The sequence below is a fragment of the Brachyhypopomus gauderio genome, chromosome 4, assembly GCF_052324685.1.
Source record: "Brachyhypopomus gauderio isolate BG-103 chromosome 4, BGAUD_0.2, whole genome shotgun sequence".
Classification (NCBI taxonomy): Eukaryota; Metazoa; Chordata; class Actinopteri; order Gymnotiformes; family Hypopomidae; genus Brachyhypopomus; species Brachyhypopomus gauderio.
The window spans coordinates 1263208-1282500 of NC_135214.1; the positions used below are offsets into that span (position 1 = coordinate 1263208).

Sequence of the window (19293 nt, forward strand, 5' to 3'; positions counted from 1 at the left end):
CTGAGCTGCGTCTGCTGGGCTGCGTCTGCTGGGCGTCTGTGTGAGGTGAACCCACCTCACTAACCAAGACCAAAGGCATGTCGATTCATTTATTGCTGGGACGTACGGTAAATGGGATTATTAAGGACTCCAATAAATTATCCAGCACATTTTCATACTTTTTTCCAACTAGCTAGAAAATCCAAGACAATAATAGGAGCCAGTCATGTGCACACACACACACACACACACACACACAACTTCAACCTAATGTTTTTTCTCATATATTTAAACGAATTTTACTGTGTGTCTTTTAAAACTTCAGACAGATATGCGCCTCCTAACATGGTGAGGACGTCCAAATGGACCAGGCGCCTTTCCCTAGCAGGACTGAGGATTGCCAGCTGCTCTCACTAAGACGCTGGGACCACATTTGTAGTCAAACACCCACGCCACTCCCTGGAGGTGCAGCCGTGCCCACCGCAAGTCTGGGCCCTCATAGAGGTTATTAGGCAAATCACCCGCTAGTTGTCCTGGCCCTGGAGAGCCTTCCCAGAAGCCCAGGGAGAGTCAACCCCTTGTCATGATTGCACTGGAATGAGCTTCACTGTTTTGATGTCCACATGCATATTGATTGCATTTCTAAAGCCTGGTTAAAGAATTCCTGGTAACACTTTCTATGAATCTGGTATCTATAATGCATTATAAGGGCATTTATAAACACCTATAAAGCATTCATAAGGCTTTATAATGTTTGACATAAGCATTTGTAACTGTCCATAAGTGTTCATAATTACACACATAACATGTTATAAGACTATATTATAAGGCTTTATAGCACTATAATGCTATTAAGTGCTATAATCCCCTATAATATATGTATGTTCCTGTTCTCTTGAATGTTGGTGAAACCAGCATCATAAAGCTTAATAACAAATGCTTTGTTTATTCTCATAATTCTTTATAAAGATCTACTGTGATTACCCTATTTTCACTGGCATACTCTATAACAGGGGTACTCAACTGGCGGACCGCGGTCCGGATCCGGACCCGAACGCAGTCCTGTCCGGACCCAATCTCATTCCTGATTAACTGGATACGGACCAAAACAAAACCGTAGCATTTATTTCAGGGCTATTGAAAAAACACTCCGTCACGAGTGTTCCGTTTGCCACCCCCGCGCAACAACTTACGTTCGCCACCCCGCTCAACAACAAGCCTGCCTGGTTGACGCTTCGCGAAAATGACGTAATCGCTGTGGCTCCGCGTGTGCGCGAGTGTCTCGCGCGCTGTCGGTTCGAGAGGTCGTGCATCTCTCGAATTTTGTAACTTTGCGCCGCGCTTCAGCGCAATGAACAAAGTCACGTTTTCAGGGTTCATACACCTTTATAAGGTGGAATTAAAGCACTTGTACGTCACTTTCAAGGTCCATTTCAATATTTCCCAGCATGTTAAACATAATTAAGTTAAATATTTATACATATACTCGAAATAATTCGCTTTTTATCACATTATTTAATGGTTGTTTATTTAAAAAACGCCCAATCTTCACGTCTTCACGTTCTCTCATGTTTCGTCCTGGAATTACAAGAGGCTCGTATTTGTTAACCTAATACAAGAGAACTATTCAGTCAGACAGCTATTTGTTGTGAAACCAAGTAGTTACAATTTCAAGCATTTTAAAGTACTTTAACCTAAATTCCAGCACTTTTCAAACCTGAAACATATAGCAACATTAAAATTGGTCAGGTAAATGTTCATTCCCCTGTTTTGAGGGGTGTTTCTACCACATATCGTTTCGGACAAAACGCCTATCGTTTCGGAGAACACTGCAGTGACGCTCGCGAAAGTATAAACGCCTCCACCGTTCGCGCACCGTACCCCCCCCCCCCCCCCCCCCCCGCTCAACAACTTACGTTCGCCACCCCCGCCGCACCGGACCTCAGGGCACAGGTATCTGCCAAAATTGGACCGCGGACAAATTTAGTTGAGTACGCCTGCTCTATAATGTTCATCAGTATATTTAAAATAAAAATGACTTTGTAAGTGCACATAACATTTAATGAACATTTATAAGCACTCCTTACAGACTGTAGGTAAAGTGATGTTATTGATCAGCTCTATATTAACTTCTAACTACTTATGAATCACTATAAGTGCTCTTCACAGACTTTAAGTAAAGTAGGATTGCCATATGTATAAGAATGCCTAAACAGAGGACATTGACTAAATCTTTGGACATTGAACATGGGTTTATTTGTTGTCAAATGTACAGTTAATAAAAAAACAGCATGTATGTATAAATATGCAACTTTGATAAAGCAACTTATAAAACATACTACATGCCAATATCAATACATATAAATATACAATTTCTCTACATTTTATTTTATCAGTAACAAAACTAGACAGACATGAGATGTTCAGTGCTGCAAAATTCAGAATGCTTATCAAAACTATTTCATTAACATTGACTTTTATACCATGTTCCCACTCTATAATCTTTAGGTATTCTTTCAGAAGTTGTGTTTCGGTTTGCTCAGTGTCGCCACACATCAACCTTGAATTTTTGCCAAGCCCGCTCCAGGTGCTGGGTGTGGGCCCTGGTAAGTGGACGTACAAAATGTCTCTTGTACTGTATGGTGATCATCAGTAATATTACTGGTTCCTCTTCTCACGTAGCGCCTCACAATAGGTAGCAGCTGCTCACTTGACCTGCTGGAGACGATTTTCAGTATGGGCTCCCTGGTGGTAGCACTCACTTCCAGAATTCCTAGCACCCACTTCTTGCTCCGTCGCCAGACAGAGCCTACACGTCCACGGTTATACTTTAAAAAGTATGGAAAATAATTTATAAAAATGAGGAACCTTTGAACAAAGGATAAATATTAATGGTGTCAACTGAGTAAAAAGTAATCTGATTAACAACATTCTGATATTAATCACTGTTAATCACACCTGTTCTTTTTAAGACTTAAGCTTTTATAGTGGATATTTAAATGTATAGCAAATGTATTAATGTACAGCTGCTTTGTGTCAACCTCAGTTGTAAAAAGTACTATACAAATAAATTTGACGTGACTTCACTCACTTCAACATTTTAATATAAATTTCTATATATATTTTTATTGCATTTGGCAGACATTTATGACACATTCAGTTATCAATAATAACTATTATTTAAACATCCTTTTATGGATCTCATACTTGTGCTAATTTAATGCAATATTGTTTACTAACTGAAGTAATTTAATTAGAAAGCAAATGAAAATGTGTTCTGTGCCCATAAGGTTATTGCACATTTTATGCATTTAAAAAAATATTACTCAGCAAATAAACAGTACTTGTGCACCAAAATAAGATATTCACTGTCTCGCCACTTCATTATGTCCACCTCCTTGTTTCTACACTCACTGTCCTGGTATCACCTTCATGTATCATATAGGAGCACTTTGTAGTTTAGTTACAGACTGTAGTACATCTGTTTCTATGTATACTTTATTCATCATTCATCACAGACCAGTATTATATGGGTGGATCATTCTCAGCACTGTAGTGATGCTGACATGGTGGTGTGTTAGGGTGTGAGTGGATCAGAAGACACAGCAGTGCTGAACTGAGAATCGTCCACCAACCAAAAATGTCCAAACAGCATTCTGTGGGCAGCATCCTGTGACCACTGATGAAAGACCAGCAGCAGATGAGCTATCATCTCTGACTCTGACAAGCAAGGTAAAAGTGTTTAGAGTGAACTTTGAGTGGATACAGTTTTTAAATATTCCAGCAGCACTGATATATCTGATCCATTGGGCCATGTGGGGGTCCTGAACATTGATCAACAAGGTAATACAGAAAATCAGATGTACAGTCTATAATTGTACATCTAAAAAGTACACCTATACAATAAGCAGAACTAATTAAATAGACACTGAGTGTAGAAACAAGGAGGTGTACACACAAGGTGGGTATAACTACATTCTTTGTAGAATTTACTTTCATCTATCATCACAAAATGGTGTGGGCCACCAACACACAGTCTTCCACGCTGACGAAGTTTTGTCATCCCTGAGATGCACACTTTGAGCACAGACATGTTGCCATGGTAAGAACATTGTTATTATTACTACTTAATTCAACTTTAATTGGAAAATCATTTGAAGTGAGTTTAAACACTACAGGACTGTAACATTCTTACTTTTCTCAGTGTGGATGTCATCTTGGTGAGAGTTCTGCTACTGCCTGCAACTCCATCCTCAATAAGATCCATCTGTCTCAGTCTCAGTCCCTGAGAAAATCTTTACATTTTATATTCTGTAATTTGTAGCCATACTGTTATTATAGCTGCTGTTCATTAGTATTAATAGTCAAATAATTTCTTAGTGACCCTTAAATTACAAAATATATTTTCTATATTTTATACAAAGGAAATACAATAGCTTACCTGTAGATGAACTCTATGTGCTGTAGAAGAGATAACCGGGAACGAAAAAACATAGACCCTTTCGGACAGAAGAGGTAACATCGGTACGATGATGCGCATTTCTTGTGCAGCACCTAGCAATATTTGTTTGGACAACCAAAGCAACAAATCTTATGTGAAGTAGTTTACACTGAATGCAACACACTACAACGCATTTAACGTCCATGTTTTAAAAACAACCATCAAAATCTCACCATTGATATCCGTCTCCCTGGGACCGTTTGTGTAATTTCATTTTTTTTCTTGCATGAGTTGCATCTCATTGCTCTGCGCAAAATCTCTTTTTTCTGCATCCATCGCACAATTTTGCATCTGCTTCGAAGGTTATCCTGTCCTCGTAACAACCCAAGAATTTTTCTTTTAATTAATGACATCTTCCAAGCCACTATGAGCTGTTCAGAAAACCTGTTCAAATTTTATCTATCCGGAAATCGCTCCGTTCCCGCGTTTGACCTGGACGATCTGGAGTCACGTGATACAGCGCCGTACTGTACAGAGTAATTTCAGACAGGGAGAGTAAAGAAGAGCTTTTCCCTGCTACAAAGAGGTATGTCAAGGTAACGATGTTACCTCGTTAACACCATAACGATGTTTGGCATTTTATTGTGGCATGTAAACTATGTAAACGTAAAAATCTTGTTCTTTAATCTTACCTGTAGCAGAGTAAACATTAGCAGCTGTAAGTGCTAGTTCATTAGCATACACCATTGCGCTGCTAGTTCAACGATTAGCATAGCCAGAACGCACTGATCCTTAGCTAGGCAGATAGCAATAGGTAGCATAACTTTGGTTAGTTGAATACATGGAAATGTAGCTGTCTATAAAATAGACCAACACAACATGCATGGAAATGTATTTAAATATGGAACAACCGAAACAGCCGTTTTATTAGCTACTAATTGCAGTTTAGTGTTACCTTATGATTTAACTTTATTCTCCTAGATGGATAATCGTGGACGGAATCAAAAAAGCCTATCTCCAAAACATGTGATGCAAAGTCATGTACTTCTGACGTGACTTCAAGCAAAGGATCTGGTATTCAGTCACCAGAACCAGTGGGAACACTGGTTGGCCAAAAAGCACAAATGGGGCATACTCGGAAACTGCTCCATGATGTTAGAAAACGGTATAAAAGTCAATGTTAATGAAATCGTTTTGATCAGCATTCTAAATTTTGCAGCACTGAACACCTGATGGCTGTCTAGCTTTTTTACTGATAAAATAAAATGCAGAGAAATTGTATATTTATATGTATTGATATTGGCATGTAGTATGTTTTATAAGTTGCTTTATCAAAGTTGCATGTTTATTCATACATGCTGTTTTTTTTATTAACTATGTACATTTGACAAAAAATAAACCCATGTTCAATGCCCAAACTTGTGATTCCTGTACTCCTCTGTTTAGGCATTCTTATACATATGGCAATCCTACTTTACTTAAAGTCTGTGAAGAGCACTTATAGTGATTCATAAGTAGTTAGAAGTTAATATAGAGCTGATCAATAACATCACTTTACCTACAGTCTGTAAGGAGTGCTTATAAATGTTCATTAAATGTTATGTGCACTTACAAAGTCATTTTTATTTTAAATATACTGATGAACATTATAGAGTATGCCAGTGAAAATGGGGTTATCACAGTAGATCTTTATAAAGAATTATGAGAATAAACAAAGCATTTGTTATTAAGCTTTATGATGCTGGTTTCACCAACATTCAAGAGAACAGGAACATACATATATTATAGGGGATTATAGCACTTAATAACATTATAGTGCTATAAAGCCTTATAATATAGTCTTATAACATGTTATGTGTGTAATTATGAACACTTATGTACAGTTACAAATGCTTATGTCAAACATTATAAAGCCTTATGAATGCTTTATATATGTTTATAAATGCCCTTATAATGCATTATAGATACCAGATTCATAGAAAGTGTTACCGAATTCCTTTAGTAAAAAAACTAATATAAAGGATAAACATATGGCTGTTGGGAATTTCCCCTGCAGTGTTTTTTGTTTTGTTTTGTTTTGTTTTTTTTGTCAGAATCCCAGTTGCATTTGGTCTATTTGTTTTCGGTCATATATGTGTTTGGGCAGAGCCGCTAGCAAACCTCAGCCGTCCACCATCTGTCTTCAAAAAACGAATCTGGAGGTGCAGCTGAACCAGGAAGACAAATAATCAAGAGAGGAAGCGACGTGCAGCCCCTCGAACCCAGACGCACAGATGGGGGGGCGCAGAGAGCTGGGGTGTAGTCGATGGCGACAGGGTTAGCCAGGGCAAGCGTGCCTGTGCGGACTCTGGAGACGCGGCAGCAGGGCGGGGCGACGGGCGGGAGCGGAGATGGAGATGGAGGTGAGTGGAGATGGAGATGGAGATGGAGATGAGTTGAGATGAGCCAACGGAGTTTATTTGTGAAGACGGAGAGTGAGGGAGACGTGGCCTAGCCACCAGACCGAAGCAAAATAAAGAAAGAGGACAGCCCATAATACTTCGCCGCGACCTCCGGGGTCACCTCTCCAGCCAACAACACACACACAACTCAATCATCTTCTGTGGTTTTGAAGATGATTCAGAACCACTAGGTAAGCCCAAAGATCTGGATGTGTTGTATAATCAAGGATGTCCTCTCAAATCTTGGTGTTAGTTCTCAGGTAAAAAAGGCTTTAAAGAGTGTAAAGAGGGTAACTACCGCCACAAATGTCCCCTCCCTGACCCCGTACCTGACAGCATCGCGTCTGCAATTTTTTTGGTGATGGATGCCGTGTAGAGAGATGTAAGCAATGTGATTCATCGTTCGCCTTTATGTATGGTCAGCGTCAACACTGCCAAGCAGCAAATCCATCTGGTGTCTATTCTTCATCATAAAAAATAATCCTGTCTGTTAGCATAAAGATGCAAGTTAAATAATAGCAGGCTTGTTTAACTTTCTCTAGTTTACATCCATTATCAGTAGATTATCCAGGTTAGAGCTGAAGGTCAGAGTTGAAGGTTAGGGTTGAAGGTCAGAGTTGAAGGTCAGAGTTCAAGGAGCGCATGAGCATGACCCTGGATCATCCCTTCACCTGCCCTCTTTGTCTGAGGAAATATCAACTGAGATTTATACCTATGACACACAGTGTTGCGAATAACGCCATTAAAAATAACGGCATTAGGTAACGGCGTCATTTTGTCAGTAACGGTATAATATAATTAGTTACTTTTCCTCTTGTTACAACACCGTTGACGTTACTGGTCATTAAAAGCGGTGCGTTACTATATATTGATATACTAACAGTAATGCGAGCGGACCGCTGCCCAGACTAGTGAGGAGTAACAGATCTCGATAGGTCACAGTTCTCGGTGTAACACCTGTTTAACTTAACAAGTCAGTAAGCGATTGGCTAGGCAGCGTTATGGTAGCCAATCAGAGCCAGTGATTTTACACGCGCGCCAAAGCACGCCAGTGACACAGAGAGACACGCGACACAAACGGAGAAGAGGCAGAAATGGCGAGTCAGGAGCAAGCAGAAGAAAAATTAGCATTTTCAAGGCGGCGATATAAACATTATTTAAGAAAATACTTAAGAAAAGTAAAAAAAATATTAATTAAAATATTTAAGAAAAGACTGGGTATTTGATTTATTTAATTATTACCACATTAGCCCCATGTGATTACGAGACGATTCACAGGTGAGACACATTATTCACACAACATAGCCATCACCGCAGAGTTCCGCTGACGCAGACAGAGCACGTGGACTACGAATACACATGCCCAAAAGGGAGGGGCCGGGGTCCTCAACGTGACACTGGTCTGTTGATGTGCAATAAATATCAAAAGTTAAACACCTTTCTGATCTACTCATTTCAACTGACTGTGAAAACTGCTTTTTCAAAAAAATCTTTATTCATTGGCATATAACTTTTTAAAAACTGTAACGCAAATAGTTACTTTCCCTGGTAACGAGTTAATTTTATTATAGAGTAATTCAGTTACTAACTCAGTTAGTAACTAATTACTTTTTTAAATTAATGTTCCCAACACTGATGACACACAACTAGACGTACGATTGTAATCCAGTGACAGCTTCTCCTTGAACGCTCTTTCAGGCCATACTCCATCAAGGATTTACAGATTTTCTCTTTTATTTTGTGCGGTCAGGGACCTTGGTGTGGTTTTTCAGACCAAAACCTTCTGAACAAATGTCCTTTTCCCTCCCATGACACAGCTAAACGGAGTGTCTTTTCTGTGGTGATGGTGTTTTTTCTATGGCGATGGTGTCTTTTCTGTGGTGAGTCTGTCTTTTCTGTGGCGATGGTGTCTTTTCTGTGTTGATGGTGTTTTTTCTATGGTGATGGTGTCTTTTCTGTGGTATGTCTTTTCTGTGGCGATGGTGTCTTTTCTGTGGTATGTATTTTCTGTGGTGATGGTGTCTTTTCTGTGGTGAGTCTGTCTTTTCTGTGGCTATGGTGCCTTTTCTGTGGTGAGTCTGTCTTTTCTGTGGCTATGGTGTCTTTTCTGTGGTGAGTCTGTCTTTACTGTGGTTTCTCCCATGTGTGCCTTGGCCTTAAAGACGGCTTTTTAATGTGTTCCTTTTAATTCAATGTCCAGCCATCTAACACCTTGGGCTTCTCTCTGTTTTTGCCCTGGCCTGATGGCTTTCAGCCTGAGGAACACTGCCATGGTTTTTTTATGATGACTGAGAAATTATACTGATGTCTGAGGGCATTAAAACACATGCCATACTTCCCTTTAAGTGGCAATACAAAATACAGAAACAGTCATTTAGCAGAGGACATGTTCAATGATCCCCTTTGAAGTCTCATAATAATATCATCAAATATTTAAAAGTACAAAACCTTTACAAAATGTTCACACTAATCATAGAGCTAAGTGGCTTTACTGTAATATAATCCTCATCATGTATAATTTGGTAATAATTATTTATACATAAATAATAACATCTGCCTGCAACCCTGCTCAGAGCTATCTTACACTAAATATGAATGACTTTGATCATTGTGATTCCTCTGCTCTGAGGGTTTCACTAGCTGAAGAGACAGTATTCCCTCTATCACATGGTTTAGGACAGTGTTATCGTTTTCATTAATAATTAATTAATGAATTTCCAGGATGTCAAGGCCTAGTTCCACTGGAAGCAAAGGCAGCCATGACAGTTGCCAGGAAAAAAGATGGAAAGAAATGAGGGAAAAGATGAAAGAATGTGCCAATTGTGACCAAAGGTCAAAGGTTATCAGTCGTCTGCAGGCACAGGAGTTCTGACAGGCCGATGGCACATGTGTGATGCCTTTTGGATCATCGTTCAGCCGGGAGAGAGAGAGAGAGAGAGAGAGAGAGAGAGAGAGAGAGAGAGAGAGAGAGAGAGAGAGAGAGAGAGAGCAAAGATCAGTCTTGGTACTGGACAGAGAAATTATATCCCCACTGTAATCATGAGAGCAACTACTCAGAAAAATGTTTAGATTAATATAGAATACTGTTTCTGCAATGCTTTACTATTATGCATATATTTATGTCACGGGAATAGTATGCTTGGATTAAGAGGCACTTATACTACACACAGCATGGAATATAGGAAAGACAGACAGAAAGATAGAGAGAGAGACAGGGAGAAATATAGACAGAATAGCAAGCGCAGGAAGAACCCTCTGAGCTTATCTCGGTTGCGGGTCAGGGGTTATCTCCTTTGTACAGAGAGAAAGAGTAACCTAGCAACTATACCATCATGCACCAATCAGAGCAGCTGGTATCTGTTCAGTAAACTCAAAGAGGGATGGATGTCCAGAGAGCACACAGAAAGAGTGTGTCTGGATCACGGCACGGACGGTGCGCTGGTCTGATCTTCCGCAAGGCTCAGGACCAGCGGTCTGTGTCCAGCACGCATTGTGACAGGATCACTCTTATCTCAGGAGCCGTGCTGGCTGTCAGATTGGAAGAATTGCACCGCGGTCTGACAGGCCCCAGGACAAAGGGCTCTAACTCCCCCCAAAAGAGTGGCCCACAGCAGGGCTTAGCAGGAGGCTAAGGGACCCACAACACTGAGAACCGCACACCGCACACCTCCAGCCTCGTGCTACATACTTTAGCTCTTGACCTGCCTGTGTTTAGAGTCGTCTCTGATGTTGAGCTGCACGCAGCTTTGTTTCCACAGCACCTGTGGAGCATTCTGGATGAGGTCACTCTGAGAAGAACCCAGCGTCTGAGTGTTCCCAAATGGATTTTCCACCCTGCACGGGGTTTGATAGACCAAATTCACTTATCCATGACAAGCTGAGTCTTTGCTCCAAAATGCTCCTGTAACAACTGCTCTGTCGGGGTAAAGCCAACAGACCACAGGCAACTGGACCAGAGTTATGGATCTATGGACCTTCCAGCTGGTCTTACTGCTGGTTTCGTGTATGAACCTCTCACCATCTCAGTAAGTGTGAAAAGGACAAAGATCATGACCCATAAAACAAACTCTCTGGGGTCTTCATAGCTTTTTTTTCATATCTTAAAGGGCTGCAATCAGTTTGATCTGTGCTTTAAAATGATCTGGCCTGCACAGATTGTGCACACAGTCTTTAACCTCTCAATCACTGCTGATTAAACGCTTTCTTCCTGCATGTGATTCAGTAGAAACAGCAGCATGCGGCTTTAACTGGGACTTGATAGGGTTTCTGTTTAAATATCCCCTGGAAAGCCAGATGGACTCGATATTAATAGAAGCCAAGCAGAACAGAGAAAAATAAGAACAAGGGAGAGAGGGGAAGGAGAGAGAGAGAGAGAGAGAGAGAGAGAGAGAGAGAGAGAAAGAGAGAGAGGGGAAGGAGAGAGAGAGAGAGAGAGAGAGAGAGGGGAAGGAGAGAGGGGAAGGAGAGAGAGAGAGAGAGAGAGAGAGAGAGATACAGTGGGGAAGGAAGGTATATTTCAGTGAGTCTGTTTGGAAAACCTCCACACCAGTTTTATCCAACAGCCCCTATTTTTATTATAAACCATTTACTCAGCATGAAACCACATTCTGCTTCCCAAAATGCAGACGCCACAGAATGAATGAGGCCATCGTTAGTTAATCAGTTCAGCTTTGTAAAAGGTAGTGGCAAAAAACCAAAAAGATAGAAAAAAAACCTAAATTATGACTTAAAACTAACTGGTACTTACAAACCAGAAAATGTAGAAAAGAGACGGTGACCTTTGACCTGGAGAGCAGTCCTTTTTTTCCTCTTTCTCTTTTGTATTCAATAACAAAATGGCGAAGGCACAGAAGCTTGTGCAGATGTTTGTTTTTGCTAGCTGATTAGCAGTTGACGTTCGGCGGGAAATGGTGAAGGCGAGAGGCGGGAGAGGAAGGTTGGACGGGCAGCTCCAGGCGAGAGAGCACGTTTTAGGGCTAATGGGGATTAATCAGGATTAATGTTAGCACTGGCACACGCCACCACAAATACTCCCACATGCGAGATTAGCGCTGTGTACCGACGTTAGCCCCACTGTAAACGCTCCACCACAGTTCAGTGGCCAACCTCGAATCAGAACAAAATGTGGGATCATGTGACCCTGGTAATAGCTGCCAATCAAAGCCACAAGTATAAACATCTTGGAGAGGTTTTGACACACTTCAGAGCTGGCATGATTTCATGACTCCCAACCACACTGTAACTGCTGAAGAAGTGCATTACAGTTAATGGTAGCACGCTTTGTAAATGTTGATGAAGGAGAAGAAAACCTTGAGTGGGAGCTGACAACAAGAGGACAATGGATATGGATCCATATATGATTTACTCATACAAAAAAATAAATGTATAAAAAGCTTTTGTATTAGGAAGTTCAGTTTACTGACTGAAAATCATCTGCGGTCAAGAACCAGCTTGGCAGTGTGGGGCGTGTCTGTGTGGGGCGTGTCTGTGGGGCGTGACAGTGTGGGGCGTGACAGTGTGGGGCGTGACAGTGTGGGGCGTGTCTGTGTGGGGCGTGACTGTGGGGCGTGACAGTGTGGGGCGTGACAGTGTGGAGCGTGACAGTGTGGGGCGTGACTGTGGGGCGTGTCTGTGGGGTGTGTCTGTGGGGCGTGACAGTGTGGGGCGTGACTGTGGGGCGTGACAGTGTGGGGCGTGACAGTGTGGGGCGTGACTGTGTGGGGCGTGACTGTGTGGGGCGTGACTGTGTGGGGCGTGTCTGTGTGGGGCGTGTTTGTGGGGTGTGTCTGTGTGGGGCGTGTCTGTGTGGGGTGTGACTGTGGGGGGCATGTCTGTGGGGCGTGTCTGTGTGGGGCGTGACTGTGTGGGGCGTGTCTGTGGGGCGTGACTGTGTGGGGCGTGTCTGTGTGGGGCGTGTTTGTGGGGCATGTCTGTGTGGGGCGTGACAGTGTGGGGCGTGACAGTGTGAGGCGTGACAGTGTGGGGCGTGTCTGTGTGGGGCGTGACTGTGTGGGGCGTGTCTGTGTGGGGCGTGTTTGTGGGGCGTGTCTGTGTGGGGTGTGACAGTGTGGGGTGTGACTGTGGGGGGCATGTCTGTGGGGCGTGACTGTGTGGGGCGTGTCTGTGGGGCGTGACTGTGTGGGGCGTGTCTGTGGGGCGTGACTGTGTGGGGCATGTCTGTGTGGGGCGTGTCTGTGTGGGGCGTGACAGTGTGGGGCGTGACAGTGTGAGGCGTGACTGTGTGGGGCGTGTCTGTGTGGGGCGTGTCTGTGTGGGGCGTGACTGTGGTGGTGTGGGGTGTGGCAGAGTGGGGCATGACAGTGTGGGGCGTGACAGTGTGGGGCGTGTCTGTGTGGGGTGTGTCTGTGTGGGGCGTGACTGTGTGGGGCGTGACTGTGGGGGGCGTGACGGTGTGGGCCGTGACTGTGGGGTGTGTTGGTGTGGGGTGTGGCAGTGGGGTGTGGTAGTGTGGGGCGTGACAGTGTGGGGCGTGACTGTGGGGGGCGTGGCAGTGTGGGGCTAATGTTTAGATGTTGCCAATAAGACTATTCTGGTGTGACCTCCAAGACTCGATATCACCTTGAACTGTTGCAACACTAAACTGGAAACACTTCCCCTCATATTGTGGGCTGTACAGTATGTTTCAGAATCGTTTTGCTATCTTTTGGCAAATCAAGAACTCTTTGAGCTGCAGTCATGGAGAAATGCTAACATACCCTGTTCTACATCCTGGTGTCATTAGTGGAGTCTGGACACGTGGAATTGAAGCTGTTTCCCTCTGTGCCAGCTTTCTTTTCTCTCTAGTGTTACTGAATGTGCTCGACTTCCCGTAATGTTACAGCACGAGGACTCACACACCGGAGTTTGGCTTACAGAACCAACCAGGACTGCGTTTGCTTTGCTAGGCCACATAAGCTGCTGGCGTCTGGACTGGGTGGGGGAACCCTTGGCCTTGTTATTCTATGTTGGGTTTTGGTTATAACAGATGAACTTCAGTCTGAAAGAATCATATAAAATGAGATCTGTGTCTGCAGTATATTCTTTGGGTGTCAGAGACTTACTTATCCAAAAAGAAAGAAGCTCAAAGATTCTGGCTGGTTGCTTTCTGCTGGACCATTTGGGACATACGCTATCTCTCTCTCTCTCTCTCTCTCTCTCTCTCTCTATGAGTGTGTATGATGTCTGTGTGTGTTTTAACATCTTTTCAGCTATAGAACTAATGTTCAACATGAATACTAACTGGAAAATAAACAGACAAAATTCCAATTTTTGCACTTACTCAGCCTTCGTCTCACAGTGCCCTCTGCTGGCAGGGCTGAAAGGTCCATGTGTGTGTGCAATGCCCTCCGCACTCTTGACCTAAACTGCTGTCTTAGGTAGGAGAGGAAACACCCTTCTCCAACACACTAGCAGATTATACTGAAATACCATAATGCACATCCGAGGAGGCTTAACCATCAGCATGGAAATCATGCACACACACACAGAGAAACACCACACACACACACACACACACACACACCTCAGACTCCAAACTGAACTTGTGAGTTATGAGTTGAAGTGAAGCGGAGGTCTTACTAAAGACTGGACTCCCCACACGGCTTGTTGCTCTCAAAGCCCAAATCAGGTCACGTATGACTCATTTAGAAGCGTGTTCAAAGATTTTGTAAGAAAACATTATCACAAAGAAATACGTTCTCACTTATAGTAAAGACAAAAAGGCAAGATATGGCCCTGATCCTAGCATTACAGAGACAGAGCTCAGTTTTAAAGTAATATTAAGGCCAAATCTCATTTTGGATTTGCAGTCTTGCTCTAAGTTACATGGAACACCCGGACACTGGGATTATTAGAATTTTTCTTTTATGTGTTATGGTTTAATCAAGAAGCCTTTGATCTGCTGATGATGACATCTCTGCTCATCCTCTTGACTCCGGAACGCAGCTCCTGTCTCCAATCAGCTCATCTTCAATTTGCATGATTGCCCCTGATTGGCCGGGGTTCAGATTACCCCCACTTCCTGTATTAGGGACTCTATGGGCGCAGTCCTGTCATGACCAATTGCTGAATCCTGATATGGAGTATCACTAACAATGCCACTCACCACCGGTCTGCACCACAGCCCACAAAGCATGTGTGTGTGTGTGTGTGTGTGTGTGTGTGTGTGTGTGTGTGTGTGTGTGTGTGTGTGTGTGTGTGTGTGCATATTTGAGCGGCTCAGTGTGGTGTAGATGAACAAAACAGACTAAAGAGAAACAACTGTGCCTATATGAGTAAAACATATTCATCACTAGGTCTGTTTAATACGCCAGTGCATCTCCTGCCTGCATTACTAATGAGATATGATTGTGTGTGCATGTGTGTGTGCATGCGTGTGTGCATGTGTGTGTGTGCATGTGTAAGGATCCTTGCTTTCCACAGCTGCACACATGTAATTGGATCTGTTCTTAATACACATATCTGTGGTCTTAATGACAGTTACGTTAACTAGGCTAAGGGCTTTAAAAGTTTTATTTTTTTCCTTTATTTTTCCAAGTGGATTTTTCATGACCAGCAGCATCAACAATAAATAATGCGTGTAGACACATCGTTGGGGTTTACGCCCAGTTTACATGGCTTCACTTTTTTACGTTCTCTTCTGTTTCTTTACCAAGACACAGTGTGAAATGACATTGTGTTTGCTACTGGAAATCCAGTTATTTTCAGTCTGGATAATCAACCTGGTCTTTGCCCATTAGATCAGAACATTTTGGACATTTCTTTAATGTTTGCCACTTTGCTTATCACCCATCTTGCAATCACTCTGTCCTGAGTAACTGAGTAACCCTGTCCTGAGTACCAATGTCCTGGGTATCCTTGTCCTGAGTAACAATGTCTTGTCTTCTCTGGGCTGCATTTTAGCATTAACCCTCTGACCAATCCAAACATCAGTTAGAAAACTTAGACTGCTGAACAATTCTTCTACACAAGAAGTCAACATAATGGAACGTTGTGTTGGTATATGGGGCTCTCTCCACTTGGAGATTACAGCATACATGGTTGGAGCACCACCCTCTGACACAGGGCAGGTTTCGTTGGAGCACCACCCTCTGACAAATGGCATACTTTGTGCAGCATGCTAATGATCAAAGCAGAGAAATCTGGCTCACTGCTCTGCAGAGTCACATGACATGTCACGACAAATCTGCATAAGTCTGCACAGCTGAGAAACCCATTACAGCAAATGTTGACTTCACTCAGAACTCACAGCCATACTAACATCACACAGAAGAACAAAGACAAAAAAAACAAGCAAATAGTAGAAACAACTACACAAACGTCCCCCCCAGTCTGCTATAGACGGATATCTCTCACAGCATGTCAAGACAAAACAACCAGACAAACAGACAGACGCAGTTCAACAAGTGCACAAAAGCCAGGGGCCTTTCTGCCGCCTTCACCAGCTGCAGCGTAATTAACTCATACCTGCAGGCAGAGCTTCTAACACTTCAAAACAGCTTTCACAAAATCCCCTGGACTAGAAATCATCAACACGTTGGCAGTCAAGTTTCTGCTCCTTAACTGTTGAACTTTATGAACTTTAATGTACCCTAATGTACTTTAATGTATTCTGATGTCTGTTCTTATCATGTACTTAGTAGTTTAATTAATTTTCCTGGGAGAAGTAAAGCTGTTGGTATCTCAAAATCTCAGATGCAATCATTTTTTTGCAGTTTGGTAATATCAACATTAGTAGTGGGGTTATCTTCTCTTCACACATTATCGAGCCACAGTGTTGGGTCAAAACCTTTTTAAAATATTAAAGCTGCAGGCGTATTCCAGGTGCCCTGCTGCCCTTGAGGGAGTTGAACGCTGAGAACACATGTAGCTTTCTGAATACGTTTTCCATGTATGATACTACATGTATTTTAGTAATGCCTACCAGACAAACTGGAATTGTATAAATTAAGGGCTTTGTGGAATTGGAATAGAGTTTGGATTGCTGTCTATCTCATGCATAAAATTACTTATAATCAATGATTAATGAATTAGTGAATGATAAATTAGTAATTTATTGATTATTAATGCATCGGACTCAATTTGCTATGTTGGCCAAGGTGAAAGCCAATCAAATCTGACATGAAAATACGGCCACATAAGACCCATGTCAACAGACAGAAGACTGACTAGCCCAAATCACCACACAAGTGCTACTCCACAAACTGTCAGTTGCACAAAAATAATGCGTTTGGAACTTTCACAAATACGAGAACTGCATGGATGTGCAAAATTCATGACTGCAGCATTTCTTCTAGACCAAGAATCGGATCTCCTGAGTCTGTGTGGAGTTACGGAATAACTGACATTTGGAGGAGAGACCACATCTGGAACTCCTGTTTGTTCTCCGTATTTATACTCTCAAACTTCCTTATGTTCTCTGTGACGGACCTCACACCCAGCTATCTTACCAAGTTCTCCTTGATTCCTTTACTTGTCATCACTTAAAGTTCCTTTTACATGAATGTCAATTAGCTGAGTTAGTGCATGTGTATAACTTCGATGATGGCTTGCATGTGTGAACAAACATTTGACAGGTTCAGTGTTTGTTTTTTCCTCAGAGTGACTCTATTATGACTCAGGAATTCCATATACAAATGTGCAGAAAATTCAGTGTCACTATAGATCTTGTGAAGAAGAAACAGAAATCTGTTTATGACTGAGGAAACGTTACTGCAGCTCTAGAAATCTGATAATGTTTCTGAATTTGGCTGAAGCTCATCTGAACGGAAATGTTGCCCAATAGTAATAATAATAATAATAATCATCATCATCATAACTATTTTCATATTAGATCTTGACAACAGTTTGCCCAAAGACACATGAGATATTCCATGGTCTGATGAGGCCTAAACTGAACTTGTGGGTCTGAACGCTAAATGCTACATTTGATGTAAACTGTATCTCACTGTAGTTCAGCAGAGTTGTGCCTTCATGGGATTCCACTGCAGCAGCGACTCTAAAAGACAAAAAATATCCTGCAGGAAAAACCTGACGCTGTCCACAGGACCAGTGGGACGTGGAAGCTGATCCATCTCGACCAGGACCCCAAAGCAGATACAAAGCTGTGCTGAAGGGGATCAAACGTGATCATGTCGACCTCCTGCAGAGCACCAGTCACGCCAACATCTGCAGAACGACTTAAACACTGTTGTTCACAAACAGTCCCAATCGAACTTAATAGAACTTGAGCGATGTTGCCAAGAATAACGAGAATGGGGCCGAGATGGAGTATAGATGGTGATTTATCAAAAAAGGCAGGAACAGCCAGCAAAAATGATCCTACTGTCAAAAGCTGAGGGGGCATTCAAATGATATTTTTTGTTTTTTATTTATAATTCATTTAGAAAAAGATGTGATTTTTTCAGTTTGTGTTGAGTGCTTTGTGGTTGTGGTTAGTTGTGTGTGTGTGTGTGTGTGTGTGTGTGTGTGTGTGTACTTATAACTAATGTCCAACACCAGTCTTTTGGAAACAGAAGCTCATGTAGTTAACAGTTTTGAGTCTTTTTGGATGGTGCAGGTAGTGTTGTTAGTATACACATTGTTCTGATTAGATCTGAATAAATAAAATAGATGGAGCTCACAGACTCACAACTATGCACTATATTTAAACATAAAGTGTTTTATTATTTTAGAGGAGGACTCCTCACATCACTATATGGTATTTAGCAGTTGTTTTCACACTTTTGACAAACTAAGTATACTGAATGTATTGTTAAACATGTCACAAATGCATAACCTTACTGTACAATGTGTTATTTTGTTTTTTCCCGTACCATCCATTTGAAAGTATTTTCCCATAACTTCTTAAAACATTCAATCCTGAGACGCACATATGCACAGGCGCCTGTGATAGAATATTATGCTTTAAAGTGAAGACATCAGAAGCAAATAGCAAAGACAAACCCTAATTAAAGCTTTGCCACTGTGAGAAGGAAAGGGGAATAATTTGAATTTGAAACGTCCTAGAACAATCCCACCCCACCATAGGCCTTTTGGAAATGATGTGGTTTGTGTTGGCTGTTTTTTTTTACATTTCCTGTGGATGATCCGATTGAGAAGTGCATCACGTCCATAATCTCGGCCGTCTGAAAACACTGAGTGGATGTGGTGTGTGTTTCCACGCTGCTGATGGAATCTACCGCGTGTGGAAATGAGACTGCAGGAATGATTGCTTCATCTTGGCATTATAGGGGAAAGGGTCCGGATTTTCAATGTGGACCTTAAAAATGAAACCTCATAGGCAAAACCATTTGGCCATTTGTAATACTGTATCATGCCAGAGGTTAAAAAATTATCTTTAAAAATTTTGATTTTCTTTTAAAGCTATTTTGACAAAATAGGAAAGAAAAGTACTGATGGTGTCACTGTGTCCATATGAAGCAGATGGAGACC

General features: G+C 42.1%; 1 long non-coding RNA gene across 1 annotated transcript; it reads right to left on the minus strand.

The window, feature by feature from the left end:
* Positions 1-2277: 2277 nt before the first annotated feature.
* Positions 2278-4539, minus strand: LOC143511747 (uncharacterized). The gene is made up of 3 exons (XR_013130247.1): positions 4421-4539; positions 4175-4264; positions 2278-2807 (listed from the first exon to the last, which is right to left on the minus strand). It is a non-coding gene; the product is annotated as an uncharacterized LOC143511747 (long non-coding RNA).
* Positions 4540-19293: the final 14754 nt, after the last annotated feature.